The sequence below is a fragment of the Scatophagus argus genome, chromosome 13 (assembly GCF_020382885.2).
Source record: "Scatophagus argus isolate fScaArg1 chromosome 13, fScaArg1.pri, whole genome shotgun sequence".
Taxonomy (NCBI): domain Eukaryota; kingdom Metazoa; phylum Chordata; class Actinopteri; family Scatophagidae; genus Scatophagus; species Scatophagus argus.
Window position 1 is genome coordinate 22,738,857 of NC_058505.1, and position 17,264 is coordinate 22,756,120.

Consider the following 17,264-nt stretch of genomic DNA (forward strand, 5'->3'; position numbering starts at 1 on the left):
CTCCTACAAATCAAACTGCTAAGTTGAAATAGCAGCACAGTAACTTTTCCATACCACAACCACAATCTAGGTGCATTACATTTTGGACGGATTTTTCTCTCTGTCCATCTCAGGCACTCCAACTCCTCAAGTAGACAGTGGTGAAAGACTGCATATAATGTGAGTCTGTGCCACAATAAATTGTGTGGACTTGCTGAATCTTAGTTAGCTAGAAATATTCCACAGAACACTTTATCATTTTGCTAGGAAAACACTGGTGTTGATTCTAACCTACTTTGCTATCTGGGATGTGACATACAGTAGTTGAATAAAAAATAATATAAAGAAATGAAATAGCCACAATGACAAGGTGTTTTTACAAGCTTGCTAATACTGCAAGATAAACTCACAGATGAAGCGTAACTAACTAACTGCTACCTCTTGCCTCTAGAGGTACAAAATGGTATTGTAATCAGATCAGAATGCTAACATCAGTAGATCAAACAACATCATTGCTTCTTCACATTTTGTTGATAAAGTTAGCACATTTCTGAATGTTTAAAACAAAATGATACATATATATATATGTGTATATATATATATATATATATGTATATATACATATATTAATAAGATATATTTCATGTTTTTTTTTTATCTTAACCGAATGTTAACCTGATGTTATTCTTATTTTGTTACTTTAACTGTTAACCTTAATAGATCATGAGCATGTTGAACCTGCTTTGTAGTGCAGTCCTCTGCACAAGTAACAACCTGCCTTCTGTATTAATATTGTGTACTATGTCATGCTCAGAGACACACAAACAATTTTTACTGGCAGAATGTGTTATTTGCATATTTTCATTTGACTTTATTATTTTATAACCTAGAATATGACTATGGTGTATTTTGAATACTGGAAATTGTTTTGGGAAAATTGAAATTATGTAAGGTATTGCCACTTCAAGCAATTCCAACCAAACAGAACTGGTTTCAGGCCAATAAATCTAATCACAAACACAGGCAGCTGAGGGACGATGAAGATGTCTCTTTCTAGTTTGATGTCTGTCTCTTTCATTTCTTCTCAGTGTACTAGGCAAACACAACTATTCAGCCTGCACTTATTAATGCAGGTAGCAGTACTTTAAGTCGTCCGCTCTCTCTGACCTTATATAACAGTAAGTTCACGTCCCAGGCGACTATGGGAAAAGGCTCCAGGGATGAGACTGCTTGCAAGGCAGTTTTATTACAGATGAACAGCCATGCAGGGCCATAGTGTTGGTGTGTATGCTATAAGTATAGCTGTGTGTGTACTTGCAAATGCTCTGCATTTGTTTTGGAGTTGTTGGAATAGGTATAGATGTGTTTACCTCTCTTTCTTGCTCACTCTCTCTCTCTCTCTCTCTCTCTCTGTGTGTGTGTGTGTGTGTAAATTTCCTGTGTCCTACTTGGCCTGTGACACAACTGCTTAACACAATCTGACAGCTCCACTGGTAGAGGGGCTACTAACGAGCTACAGTAACACACACACACACATTGAGATCAGTAGAGCTCCCACCCTACCTGGAGTTCCATCAAATCGCACAGATATCACAGATAAAGTATGGGTTTTGGTTCTTTAGCACTTCACATTTTGTAATAATAATTTAAATGTTAAGTGAGTGTATTTTACTAGTTTTCAATATTAATTTACACTCAGACTATCAATATGGATCACAGTTTTTTCATATAAAATTGTGAAAATATGTGGGTATGTCGTTGGGGGGTGGGAGATGGGGGTTGAGGGACAGATCTAGGTGAGGATGTTGTTGATTGTTTGGGACCCCTATCTATAAGCACTCTTGCTTCTTTGGGGCTCCCTTTCATGAACATCTGTTGTAAACCGTTCATGGGTAACTTATTTTTCTTTCTTAGTACATGAATAAAACCATCTGAATCTGAATCTGAATCATACACTCAAGTATGTTGTAGTTGCAGTGCACAGATATTGAGGGGAAAAAGAACTTTAAAAAGGTCACTGGAATGTCATTGAACATCATCCAGGATTTGGCAGAATCCAAGATAAACATTCTTGTCAAGAAATTACACTAATTACTTGACCCCTCGTGAATTTGTCTTGACACTGGTGTGTGTGTCAGTCTGTGCAGAGATGGAGTACTGCTTAATCTTCAAGCATCAAGTTATTGCAGCCAGTGTTTTCTGAAGTAGCCCGCCTCATGAGGATGTCCCTATCTGTGTGATCAATGTAATTCTTAATGTGTTTTGGCATTGAAATTTTGCTAATATTTGTCAAACACTGAAAACTCTTTAGTTCTTTATACAGCAAGATAACAACATCTCAACTGAGTGCATGCACATACACATTCACTTAGTCACTTGTGTAAAATGTACATGGAACGAACCACAACTTGTTGACCAAAACCATTGTAATTTCAGTTCAAATTAAAAAAAATAATGTAATAAAAAGTATCAAGCTGTTGTTGTTTGACACGTGTGGAAAGCTCCGTACTCTTGAACCCTGCCTGGGCAGGCTGTGACATTGTTATGAGACTAATCCAATCTGTAGAACATGTAGGCTACTATGTGTCACTGATTTTTCCGTTTTCCCCTGAATGTTTCATCCCTCACCCACTTCAAAGACAATCAGCCCATTATCACCTCAATCAGCCTCACTGCTCTCACCTGTTCTCCTCACAGGTTACAAAGGCAACCCCTGCCCATCTCTCATTGCCAGATTGTTCCCCTGCTCTGCATGACTCTCCATCTCTGTCTTTCAGTTTGCCTTGCCCATTGATGACCCTGCCTGCTTCTGTTTTTGCCTCATGCCTTCCCTTTAGGTAAAGTAGTCTCTTAATTCTCCCTTGATTTTTTGAAGATACATTACACTGATCTGATGCTCTATGGAGACTTAATATGGGCCGTCTGAATGATCCTCAATTCCAAAAATACATAAAGAAGGAAAATGAAAAGATTATATGTCCAATTAGAAGAAGAAAAAAGAAAAAGAGAGACAAATTAAAGACCTTACAGATGTTAAAATGTTAACATTTTTAGAGAGTAAACTTATAACAACGTTGTAAGAATGTAACATATAACAATGTTAAAGTTTTAAACCAAATCCTGCATCCTAAAAAAAATTTAAATGACCTGTACAAAAAACAGGTAGAGAAAAAAGCTAAGCTAATAAAACAAAACCATTGTAATAATAATTTATTATTATCCTGAGAATGGTGAGAATGGTCCTAGATCTCATCTAGTCTTTCTCCGCTTATCCGAATACAGGTAGCAGCTTCAGCAGGGAAGCCCAGACTGTCTTCTCCCCGGCCACTTTCACCAACTCGCCCCAGGGAATACCAAGGCATTCCCAGGCCAGACAAGAGGTATAATCCCTCCATTGTGTCCTGGGTCTGCCCTGGGATTTCCTCCTGGATGGACATGCCCAAAGCAACTCCTCAGGGAGACGTCCAGGAGGCATCCTAACCAGGTACCCAAACCACCTCAACTGGCTGCTCTTGATGCAAAGGAGCAGTGGCTCGACTCTGAGCCCCTCTCGGATGTCCGAGCTTCTCATCCTGTCTCTAAGACAGAGTTCAGGTCCTCTGTCCAAGAAAATTATGAACAGGACCGGTGACAAAGTGCAAACCTAATGGAGTTCAACCCTAACTGGAAATGATTTTGACTTGTTGCCAACAATGCAAACCAAGCTCTCACTCCGGCAACACAGAGACTGGATGGCCCGTGACAACTGACCAGCTACCCCATATTCCCAGAGAACCCCTCCATAGGATGCCCCAAGGACTCGGTCTTCTCCAAGTCCGCAAAACAAACAAAATACACTTCTGCGACCCCTCCAGCAGTCAAACACATTCTTCCTCTTGGATCCGAGTTTCAACTAACGGACAGACTCTCCTTTCCAGCACCCTGGTGAAGACTTTCCCAGGGAGACTGAGGTGTGTGATCCCTCTAGTGCCCCTTTTTGAAAAGGGGGACTACTACCCCAGCTTGCCACTCCAAAGGCACTGTCCCCAATGACCACGCACGATGTATTTCATCCAACCCCAGGGAATCGCCGCTGTAGAGTTGTTTATCTCAACGACTTCCGCCCTAGTGGGAGAGCCTCCCACTGAGCCCACCAGCTCTGTTTCCCCCAAGGAATGTGTGTTGGTGGAATTAAGGAGATCCTCAAAGTAATCCTTCCACTGCCCGACTATATCCTCAGTCGAGGTCAGCAGCTATCCATTCTCACTGTAAACAGTGTGAACAAAGTGCTGCTTGCCCTTCCTGAGTCACCGGAGACCTTCTGACCTCAGCTCCGAACAGCCATCTCTGCAATGGCAGCGCTGAACTTGGCCCACTCAGACTCCACGTCCCCCACCATCCCCAGGATGCAGTCAAAGCACTGCAAAGTTGAGCCTGACTATATCTCCCTGGTATCTCTCAACCTCTCAAGATTTGACAGACCTGGATCAAACAGGTTTTGTGAAAAATAGGTTAACCAAGGACAATGTAAGGTGGGTTCTTCGTGTTATTGACCATATAAGAAATGATAACGGTCGATTGGTGGTTGTCAATCTTGATGCTGGGAAAGCCTCTGACTCAGTTTGATGAGAATATCTGTACTTAACTCTTAATCGTTTTGGCTTTTATGATCAGGTAATGGGATGAAATCTTTATATGGTTCTCCTACAGTCAGAATCGATTTATCGACATCTGTAATTCTTGATAGCTATTATCAATAGGTGATGCCCTCTTAGTCCTACAATTTTTGCTCTGATTATTATACTGTTGATGAGGACAAAGATATAATATGGGCACTAGTTTAAGATACACAATACAAAATTGGTTTATATGCAAATAATAGCTTTTTGACCTTGACTGATCCCAATTCTAGTGTGTATCTAAGCTATTATCTATTAGCTCAGAGTTTGGCTCATATTCTGGATATAAACTAAACTTGTATAAAAAACAAACTCTTAGCTTAAACCACAAGTAAATACTGATAATGCATCTAAATGTAAGTGGAAGGAGTACAAATACCTGAAGATACATCCAATACAACTATGCCCCAATTACAGCTGATATAAAAGCAGACTTAAATCACTTGTCATTACTACCAATGAATATGTAAGATAAGATAAGATGAACTTTATTGATCCCACAGTGGGGAAATTCACTTGTCGTGGCAGCTCACAAGAACAGAATAGAGTGCAAAAAGCAAGTATAACCAAATGGAAGTAATTAAAATGAACATATTACCCAGGTTGCTTTATTTTTAAGTCATTGCCAGTTGAAGTACCAACTAAACAATTCAGGGATTGGAACAGAATGATATCTACTTTCATTTCAGAATCAGAATTTCTTTATTAATCCCTGGAGGGAAATTCTTGAAATGGAGTGGGGTTGTTTGGGGCTTTTTGCCTTGGGGGGGATTTGAACCCGGGCCCCCCCATGTTGTAGACCGGGGACCTTTCCCCATCGCCATCGCCATCCATCTGTCCTTGGCAAAGCAAAAGCCAAGGATGAGAATCGAAACACTACAACTACACACTTGATTTGTTGGTGTGATCCTAAATGGAAAGACTCATGCAAATGTACCAACCCAATCTCTGCTGGGAGTTGGATTTACACAAACTGAACACTTGGTTTGCAAACCCTCTAAATATCTGGTTTGAAGAATTTAAAGACCCCAAATTTGAAAGAGATTCTACGATGGGTTGTATACGACAGAATTCTTACCAGATCAATTGAATGGCAGATTTAAGCATTGGTCAAATACAGGTATTACCTCCTGCTGAAAAATATGCAAAATATTATCTACATGCTTTCCAGCATCTCATAGAGACTTATAATTTGGAGATTTTTTTTAGATACCTCAAACTGTGACATTAATTCAATTCAATTTTATTTAAAGTGCCAGTTCATAACACAGTTATCTCAAGACACTTTACAGGTGTGTAAACAACACATTCAAAAGAAGAGAATCAGAGAGAAACAGGTCCCATTACTATGACCAAAACAGTAAAAGTATGGTGGAGACAAGAACGGGATTGATATTCATTCATGCATGTAATGGCAACACCAACAGAAAACTGATCTCAAGAATTCATGCAAGGATCTGCCAGTTCTCCATCCCTCTTCCCTGTGTTCTCCCCTGTTTTTTTTCCCTCCTCGTGTGTTGGTTCATTCATGTGTTGTGCTTCCCACCCTGTCCTGTTTTTCCCCTTAGTTTCTCCAGAGGTGGGTGTGCCCAACCTGGTTTCAGGTTCCTGCTTCTGCACCTGCACACCTGTTGCCATCACTGCCAATCAGCCCCTCCTGCTCCTGTATGAAGAGACTGGTTCATCCTCCCCACCTTTGTCGGGTTGTTGCAATTCCTTCCATGGTATCAATGCTTCAGGCAACTCATGCTGTGTGTTTTGGCTATGGATTTTGTGTAACTCTTGTTCTCTTTTTGCCTCAGTTCAGTGACTCCCTCCCTGTGTATTTTACCCCAGTGATCTTCAAGCTGAATTTTTGGTTTCCTTGTTTTTTTTCCCCCCTTCTGACCACTGCCTCACCCAACTGCTTAGTAGTTTTGCATATTTTAGTTGTGGCCCTTGGAGACCTGTGAGCATCTGTTTTTGTGACTACTGTTTTGGTGATTAAATTTTCCTGATCCTGTGTGTGGTAATCAGCGCTGGAGATCATTTAGCAGGCAGTGTAAATGTAACAATTTATTCTTCTTTACAATTTGAAAGTGGTCTCTCCACAATGTATGTGAAATTGAGATGGGAGACGGAAGCAAACATGAAGATAACTGAAGATAAGTCTTCTCTGTGCCAGTTCGTCTTTGTTCCTCCGTGTCAAGTATACCAGCAGCCTCCAAATTACTAGTGATCTGTTTCTCGGTTTTTGGACTGTTTACCTGTTTGTTTCTTCTGCCTTTGTCTCTCCCTTTGGATTTGTTTGCCGTGAGAACTTACTATCATTTACTGAACAGTTTTTGTTTGTTTCAAACCCAAACTGTTTTTTGAGTCCTGCTTTTGAGTCCTGCTTCATGGCGTTCCAGTCGTAACAAATACTTGTTACTTGATACTTGTTAATCCCCAACAATGTTTGAATGGGTAGACATCATTCAGGAAATTTACACTAGGAAACGACTGACTTTAATGAATATTGGAAAAACTATTTGAATTTGAAATGATAATGCAAAATATTATATCTGTAACCCAGCCTTCTGTCCTTTTTTGTTTCTTTTGTGATATACAACAAATTTAAGCTAATTCTAAAATTAGTATAATATTAATAATATTAGCATAGCCTCATGCTTATCTCCAATTGAACAGAAATAATGGCTTAAAATATAATTAACATAAAAAAACACTGTTTTAGAAGTAAATCACGTCTCGTTTATTTGTGTAGCTCTCTTCATATTTTGCATTGACAGTAATTTTTGGTTGCAGTTCTCACATCTCTTAGTGTTTTTATTGTTGAACAAAACCCATGTAAGTAAGCTTCAGTGATCATTTAGACCACTAACAACCTGGACTGGGGTGAATGGCTTCTAAAGATAACTTTTGCGTGCTTGGGTAAGATAGGCTGACTGGAGGACTCCACATCTCTTTTGACTTACATTAAGTGACGGCCTTAGACTGTGACAAAAGGGATGTACAGGAACAGGTATGTCACTATTTCCCACAGGACCATTACTCACTACTACATACTTTGTTTGTTTCTTCATTTTCATAGAGAAAAAAAGAAAAAAAGACACTGAAAACAGAGACCACGTGCTTTGGAAATGTACATTTCAGCAGACTTTTGTCACGAGCAGTGTAAATCATCATCATTAGTTTTCCCTCTTTGAATGAATGTATCTTGATCTTTGAAAACACTCCTTATAAAACACTGGATGTCAATTCTATGGACTGTATTCTATGGAGTTGCTTTGTCTCACTAAAAAGACATTCTACTCACAACACCATCTAAAAATAAAACTTAACTAAATAGAGGGAGGAAGTGATTCACTTCAAATAATGTGCTAGTGAAGTCAGACATTACTTCACAGGGATCTAAATAACAGGGGCTTAAATAAGCTGTTTGGGTTTCTTTTTTTGTTTTTTGTTTTTAAATTGTTTTGTTTTGTTCTTAATTATAACCTGTGGAAATATCTGATTCTGACTACTTGGATGAGAGTCATTCTGAATAGAAGTATTCTGGATTGGAGGTAATTATTGTAATCCTTACAACTAGAAAGACAATGTTAAGCTTTTTTGAATGAGAGAACGTGGCCTAGAGGTTGGAGAAGCGGCTTGTGATTGGAGGGTCACCGGTTCGATTCCCCCACTGGTGGCTAGTGGCTTCACTAGCCAGCTGATGTGCCCTTGAGCAAGGCACTTAATCCCCCAATATGCTCCCCGGGCGCTTGATGCAGCCCACTGCTCCTGTGTGTTTCAGTGCATGTAATTTGCCGGGTGTTGCATGTGTGTTCAACTAAGGATGGGCCAAATGCAGAAGACGAATTCAGTGTGTGTATGTAAAAATATATATACTGTCAATCAAGCTGATTCTTCTTCTTCTTCTTAATATTGCCGTCTGTCCCAGTTTAAGTTGTCTTTGGTCCGTTAAATATACAGAAAGCAAAAGCTACTCAAAAAGGCCACTATTGTCAGGATGTCCAAATTACTCTATTAATAGTCTGCAGCTGATCCAGAATGCAGCAGCTAGAGTTTTAACAGGAATCAGTAAAAGGGATCATATCTCCCCCATCTTAGCTTCTCTTCACTGGCTTCCAGTAAAATTCAGAATAGACTTTAAAATTCTCCTACTTACATATAAGGCCCTAAATGGACTAGCCCCATCATACCTGCAGGATCTAATAGTCCCCTATATTCCCAATAGATCACTCAGATCACAGAGCGCAGGTTTACTTACAGTTCCCAGAATTTATAAAAGTAGAACGGGAGGACGAGCCTTTAGCTATCAGGCACCCCTGCTGTGGAACCAGTTGCCAATCTGGGTTCGACAGGCAGACACCACCTCCACTTTTTAGACTAAATTTAAAACCTTTCTGTTTAGTAAAGCATATAGTTAGCACCAAATAAAGTGTGTAGGGCTGGTAGGCATAGTTTCACTCACCTCATGATATATAGCCACAGGTAGAATAGGTCTGACTAACTGTTAATCTTTAAATCTCTATCATAGCTAAGCTGCTATAGGCCTATGCTGCCGGGGGACACAAACATGATCCACCAAGCAGTTTCCCCTCCTCCTTTTCCTCTTCTATCCTCTCCCCTCGTCAGATTAACATGCAGTTCATTATTTTATGTCACTAACTGTGTGTCCAGTGCTCCTCGTAGTCTTGTGTCTCTCCCTCCCTCTCTCTCTCTCTCTCTCTCTCTCTGTATCTTTCTGCAGGTATCTCTCCATCCAGATCTTCATGTTGAACTGTAGCTCTATGACCAACCCAATGTGTATTGTTGACATCTGCCTGTCATTCTTCTGTGCACCGATTATGGGCGGGGTGGTTCTCCCTACGGGCCGAAATCGAACTGAATAAAATTGATAGGATAGTGATTTTCAACAGCACATAAAAAATACATGAATGATACAGCAGTTCATTATAATTTCATTATTATAATTTCAGTCTTGTGAAATGTTAAAATCATATTGAGATGGTATCAAAAGTGAAACTAAACAGTTGAGATTTTGTTTTACTTGTCTTTTTAGTAATGTTCTCATGTTGTTAACTGCTTTCCTGCCTGTACAACATCCATTGCACGTCTGCCCGTCCTGGGTGAGGGATCCCTCCTCTGTTGCTCACCCTGAGGTTTCTTCCATTTTTTCCTGTTAAAGGTTTTTCTAGGAGTTTTTCCTTAGTCGATGTGAGGGTCGAAGGGCAGAGGATGTTGCTGATGTTATGTTAAGCCCTTTGAGACAAACTGCTTGTAAAAATGGGCTATACAAATAAAGTTGACTTGTCTTTTTTGATGGGTAGGAAGCTGATGAAGGATCATGGTAGTAGGAAAAATATAAGAGAAAGAACTATGAAAAGAAGACCTGAGCATAAAATGGTATGAAAACCTGATTGTTATTATGACGCTCCCAATATGCTTACCTATAATCATAATAAGGTAGAGCTAGCTATTTATACAACTGACACTTGAATGTTAATCTCTATGAGGAGAGGTGAGAAATAAGAAGTGATGTGAGAAGAGTAGAAGAGCAACAGAGAGACAGAGAGGACAGAAACAAACTCTAAACGATCATATAAAAGACATTAAAAAACCAGATGAGAGATTGACAGCTGAACCTCCCCTCTCGTCTTTTACCACCACCTCCTGCTGTATTTTTCAAACAGTGCCAGGCAGGCTGGGTTGATGCTGTGTGTAGGCAGAAGGAGAAATGAAAATAGGGCTGAGATCAAGTTATTTTGGGCTAAATGGAAGCAGGCGAACAAAAAGCCTTTGAGTCACCCTCTGAGGGTGGATAACAGCACCAAAGGCAGACAGGATACTCATTTAATGTAGCCGATGGCCATATCCTTCTATATCGAGGCATACACACAAAGGATATATCTATTTCTTTTTTCTTTTTTACAAGGATGTTTTGGGGTTTTTTTTTATTATTATTATTCTATTAGTAGTAGTATTTTTATTCAGTATTACTTGGTGTTCAGTCTCGACAAAACAAAAGAGGAAATTGCAGTTTGAGCACACACCCCTTAGCATCAATGGCTCTGTAGTCAAGAGAGTGGAGTACATCAGCTTTCTTGGAGTACAGGTCATGGACAGTCTCTCATGGATGATGATTCTCAAACATGCCCAGTAGAGATTGTTTTTCCTCAACAAGCATACTAAAACAAGCATCTCTTCCCACAGACATTCTCACCACATTCTACAGAGCCACAGATGAGAGCTCACACACTGCATTTCTATGTGGCACTCCAGCTACAACATCAGTAAAACAAAGCCCCTGCAGGGATTAGTCAGGGGAGCTGAGAAGATCACTGGCACCCCCCTACCCTCCATCTCAGACCGCAGTCACAGCCCATGTCTGCATAAGGCACTGAACATTATGAAGGATCCCACACACCCTCTCCATGGACTGTTCCATAAGGAAGGAGATTCCACAGCATCAGAGCGAGAACTTCGACACTCTTAAACAGTTTCCTCCCACAGGCTATGAGGCTGCTGAAAAGTAGCCCCCACCTCTCTCTGATCAGAATTTCAATTTTTCTTATAAATAATAATAATCTTTTACTTGTATTAATGTGTTTTATTAATTATGTGCTTTTACACTTTTTACTACACTTTGACTTCCACGAAAAAAAAAACATTAAAAACAGCATTTCATTATGCCTGCAGAAATGGACTCTAAAAATTACAATAAATGGATTTGACTTGACTTGATTTGATTTGATTTGAGAGGTCTTTCTTACAGTTCCAACCAGCTCAGCATGTTCTTTATCAAAAATGAATCAAATGACTATGTATAAAGAAAAAAAAGGCTTTGTCTATAGGGTTACACATTCTGAAAATTAGGGTTAGGGTTAGGAATCTATTCGGATTCCAATTCGATTGCGATTCTCGTGGCTGTGATGTGATTCTTTAACATTTACGGATGCGTCATGATGCATCTTTACAATTCCACTGTCCTTTCCTTTGACTGTAAAATAAAGATGGATGACATTAGGGCCCCCCAAAAGTGAAGTCGACACTTCTTAATTATCCCCTGGTGACTGGTTCCAGTTCATAAACCCCTCCCCGTCCATGTTAGCAGATGGGACATGGGTCACACTAAAAACTCAAAGTACATAACAATTCATTTTTTTCCCGAAAACGATATCAGGCATTTTAGGTACTTTTTTCTTATACGTAAATTTTTAATTAATTATTTGATGCTGAGAAATCATTGTGGCCAGCCAAAACCTGCTTGCGATAGGTTCAGATGGGGTTATATGAGGTCATATGGGCAGGAATTTGATATCACAGCTCCTCAGCCAATCACTACTGCACAGAATCTGGGTCTGACATCACCGTTACAAGATAGCAGCACTCGTATCGTATCCGGGATATTTTCACTTTATCTTACTGCAGTGGCAATAAGTGGAGATGTTGAGTCCAGTTTACATATAGTAGTGATTTCTAGACATGATTTATTTTTTCTTAATGTGAGACTCCTTGCTACTTTAAAACCCATTGCCTTTTTGTATTTATCCATAATTAATACAACCAGATGAATTTAATCAATCCCTGAAATTTCTCAGGCTATCAGGCGTTTCATTTCTGGATTTCACAAATCAGATATTTCATTTTGGTCAACTAATACAAACAGCCTCTCATGTGGTTATTCAGAAATTCAAAATTCACACAAAATGTGTCACGTCTTGTGTTTAAGTTACGCTTTGTCTTTTGGTTTTTTGGTCTCATGTCATGTTTCATGTCCGTCTTGTCTTATGTTTCCATGTATTATGTTCAAGGTTTATGTCATGTCCTGTTTTATTTTGAAAGCGCCACTTCCCCTGTGTGTCTGTTTCATGTAACTTTACTTTGGTTTATATTGTTCGCGTTCTCCTCCCTTAATGTGTTTCACCTGTCTGTTGTCTTGTCTATTTAGTCCTCGTCTTCCCCGTCACTCTTTGTTGGATCATTATTCTGTCTTCATGCCAGGACTTTCTTCATGTTTTAAAGTAAGTGAGTAAGTGTGTGTCTGTTTTGAGTTTCTTTTGATTATTAAAAGACACTATAATTTCAGACTGCTGCCTGCCTTTCCTTCTGAGAGTCTCTGCATCGGGGCTCAGCTCTCTGCGCCTGCGACGATGCCACTTCTTGACAAACTGTATTGATTAACAATATAAACTGACACATAGCAATAGCGAATTTGTTCCACATCACCCACTCATAGTTACTCATAGTGACAACCAGTGTCAGCGTGGTAACAGTATGGTGAAACGTTTAAAAGTGAATTATCGCTCATCTGAAATTTGCTAATGTATGTTAACGTGCTGCTGAGAAGCTGTGTTGTTGCTGCTGATTGGTGTTGAGTTCTGTTGTGAAAAAATGAAATCCACAAGACGAGAGGCAAACTGAATTCAGCATCTGAACTGAGCAACAACAGCAGTTCTAAGTTATACATAAAGTGTATATTGTTACAGTTAATCAGTATGCAGTGTGATATATGGTAAACCCATCAATGCATGTGTGTAACAATAATAGGACTTTCAATGACCGGAAGAACGCCTCTACTAGCCAAAAAAAAACATTTCTGACATACATGCCCACACACACACACACACACACAAACACACACACAGAGCCCAAATTAGAGCACATGTTAGTGTGATTCTGGGTATAATTGAGCAGGATTGGATTAATGGCAGGTTTAATGGTCAATGTGTATAATGGACAACACTTAGAGGACTGTTATTGTCACTCAGGTGCTGTGAGGTCCTGATATAATATATTGATTCTCTCTCTTTTCTCTCTCTCTTGGTTTGATACTCTTTCCCCTAATCCCCACCATGATGGCTTTTGTCATTTGTTGTCTTATGGTCTTGTGTATCAGGAAACGGTTGACGTTCTGGTCACAGAAAAGTTATGCAGTTGGTTGAACGACCCACCAAAGTAAGCACCAATATTATGATTCTAATTTATTACAATGGTTGCTGAATCTCAGTGATGAACTGACATATGACTAGCCTTCTTTACAAGCAACCTTCCAATATGCTGTTTCTGACAGCTTGTAATGCAGCCAGTCATAATGTCTGACATAATATCAGTTTGCAGTATTTTTTTGGTTGTTTGGTGAAAGGTTGTCCTTTGCCAAGTATGTGAAATAGTAGATGTATTAGGTCGCAACACAAATCACAGAAAGATGTACTCATTATAAAGTTAAATCAGATAAAATATTGTAATAGCAGACATCAGGTAGTCTATCACCCTGCCAGCAGTCAGTAGAGGCACTTTCATATTTTGGGCTGCAGCAGTTAGACGTTTGTCTAGTGATATGCTGCCCCTATTTGTTTGAAATATGAATTCAACAAGTGGCTAATTCCTATGTTGCACCTCTCTCTCTCTCTCTCTCTCTCTCTCTCTCTCTCTCTCTCTCTCTCTCTCTCTCTTTCAGTGTGTCTGTGTGTGTGTGTTGTGTGTCTTTTTCCAGAAATGTTCTCTCACTTTCACTTGCCTCACTTTCTCTTTCTGGATCTCCTTTCCCTGCATACTACCAAAAAGAGAACGGATGTGTCACCATGGTAACCACAGCAGTATGTGAAACAGACATGGGTGAGCAGAAATTTTAAATGGAAAACACTCATAGTACCTCCTGTATTCCACGTTTAACAGCGCCCTTCTAGTTATGCCTAAATGGACAACACACTCCTAAACTCCTAAATGGAGTGTGTTGTCCTTTGGATGCTAAAATATCTGTTCAGGTACCCCAGAACCCACGCGCTAAAAACAGCAAGGCAGGCGGCTTTACCCAACACAGACTGGGTATGTTGATATGTGTGCCATGATACTGCAAAAGAAATGTGGTGATCCAACATTGAATCCTGCTTAAGTTTATTCCACCTGATGAAAAAAGTGACATTTGTATGGTGGAACTCCATGTAAATAATATCTGCTATATCCTAGTACTGACAAGAGTGTAGACTTTATTGTAACTGCACAAGGCGAAAGAAACTGCTGCATGGAAAGTTGTATCATTTGCATAGAAACGCTATTTAAAATGTTTTATGAAAGATGTTATTAATGTATAGTAAGAACAGCAGTGGTCCTAAAGCAGACATCAAGGCTCACCCTCTTAGATCATACAACAACATCTCTGAGTATACTTGTGTCACACTTTTCCAGTGTGAACATTCACTCACTCAACCAACCAAGACCAATATATCCATAAGGCCAGTATTACTGGAGATATAGATACAGATATATTGGCTTTTGCAATATATTACAACTGCTGAAGGGGGAAAAAAATGACAAATTTTGATTTCTGTTCTTGTACTTTGAATCACACACTTGTAATTGTTCACCTTGAAGATTTATTCCTTTAAGGTATATGGCAGTGCGGTGAGTGGTGGGTGAGTGGGCGACCAAGTGAGAGAGCAAGCACTGAACAGCAGAAAAGTGAGCAGGTCAGGGGAAATTGCAGCAAATATAAAGCATAGGCTACAGAGTGTCACTTAATAAAAGTTGCAGCTGGGAAAGTGAAGTCTAGAAGCAGCAGGGGACAACAATACAGTTGTGTTTATGTTGGCTCTGGGTCAAATGTATTCCTGAGAAGCTCTGAAATCCAGCCTTGAACTACAGCATCTTGATGATAATGATAAATCAAGCTCTAAATGTGTTTTATGATTATTTATCTATTTTCCAATGTTTAATACAGTTAGCATGGATATTAGCCATATATTGTCAGTCTCATCATCTTATGCTACGACCAATCAGAGGCTGTGTTCCTGCCTGGGCATGTGTGAGAGATCTGATCGCAAATGCACTGCAATGTTTTAACAATAATAAGACCGACCCACCAAAAAACATTCGTGATGATGGTAATGAGCTCAGCATTGAAGCAGGCATCAAATGATGTGATGATAATGGTGACCATGTGGTTATTGTCACAGTCCCAATTTTACAACTGGAATGAAGTGCAACACAACTTAAAGTTCAAAGGGAATGAATGTATTTTAAAACCTGGGCCCTATATGGACATAGTTTGGTGTATAAATTGTTTTTTGGTAAAGAAAATGGACTTTACTCTTGAACTAAAAAAAGTTTCCAAAATTTGCCAAGGTTTCCAATGTTCCTCTGTTTCTGTATGGATCTTTTCTGTAATGTTTTCAGCCACTTTGAGTAACAATCTCAACCTCCAAAAAGCACTTTTGGTGGACCTTTGATGGTTAGAGTTGCCCAAAAGGATTACATTATCATTGCAGATGTGTCATGGTTGCCAGCTGATGTGATCTACTATAGCAATTTCAAAACATTTGGTAAGTGTGAATCATTTACACACCCAAATATGTAATATAGAGCCCAGGTTTAGTTCCAGAATTCTCCATTAACTGACAAACTGTCCATTTCACATTGTTACCATGTTACCATGTTATCATTGAAGGTCGACTGACTGCTTTGACACAGTGTTTTCAGCTTTGTCTCTCAATTCTGCAAGAACACAGTATTAACGCTGGGGGATTAGTTTGTCCCTCTTGCTGGTGGGATTCTTAGAGAGCTCCCTCACAGAGAACAGCCTTCCATAATAAGTCTAACTGTCGAACCATTTGAGGTTACCAGTCAGTTTGGTGACGTATTTCTGACTGCACTTTACATCTGAACTGAAGAAAGCTGTGAGGATTTCATCCAGCTGGACAGATTTTATCAAGAAAGAAAACAGCCATTAAAAACCCACAGAGAAAGAGGAAGCGACTAAGCACTGCTAGAGGCTATCAACAACCCCCTCTCCATCCTTCCGTCTCCTCCTGTTTCTCTCATCATTCCATCCATACGACCCCCAATCGACTAGAGATGTACGTCAGAATCTGCGTGGAAAGGATTTTTTTTCTCTTTCTTTTCGCCCACTGACTGTTATGATTCAACTCAGCCTTTAGAGCAGGATTGAGAAGAAAAGAGAAGAGCGTGGGCTTAACCTGCTTCTCCCTGTCTCTCTCACTATCTTAGTACCTGATTCCCTGTTGCACAGAGCTGCAGAACTGCTCTCTGTTACTCAGAAATTAAATCCTGGGTTTGTGCATGCCTGTGAAGCCTACAATAAAACAGACAGCTCAGTGGTGGGATGTGTGAACGAGGTGGGGACAAAAACAACCAGCTGACTGTGAAAGAAGCATGAATCATATCTTTAACGCCTATCTTTTCCTGTCATGTTCCTCACAAACTATGATAGACTTGTTCCTTTAGACTGTATGTCTTAAGTCTCTTTCAGACACAAGATTTGAGCTGCATTTGCAATGGGTTCGATGTGCATCTGACTAGGACAGAGCAAAATAAGTTAATTAAGTTAATTATCAAATGTTACAAAATTTTCTGTATGAAAATGATGTACCTTCTTGCATTTTAGGACTATGCATACATAAAAGTTCCCTGATAAAGGGATAGTTCACCATCAAAATACATATTTTTACATTACACAATTAACATTATTTTCCTGTTATCTTTAGGCTGTTTGTCCATCCATATTTGCCTTCTCTTAAATAAATCTCTGAATCTTTGAAGCCCTGAAAATGGTATTCAGGGCAGCCTTAGAAGAATGTAAGAAGGTGTTTTACTGTACTGCAAACAAAAGACTGACTGGAATAA

At 39.6% G+C, this 17,264-nt stretch overlaps 1 protein-coding gene across 3 annotated transcripts in view; it reads right to left on the reverse strand.

Annotated features, from left to right (window-relative positions):
* LOC124069356 (disks large-associated protein 1-like) overlaps nucleotides 1-17,264 on the reverse strand; it is a 114,496-nt gene that overhangs the window by 64,650 nt on the left and 32,582 nt on the right. The gene's annotated exons all lie outside the window — the stretch shown is intronic.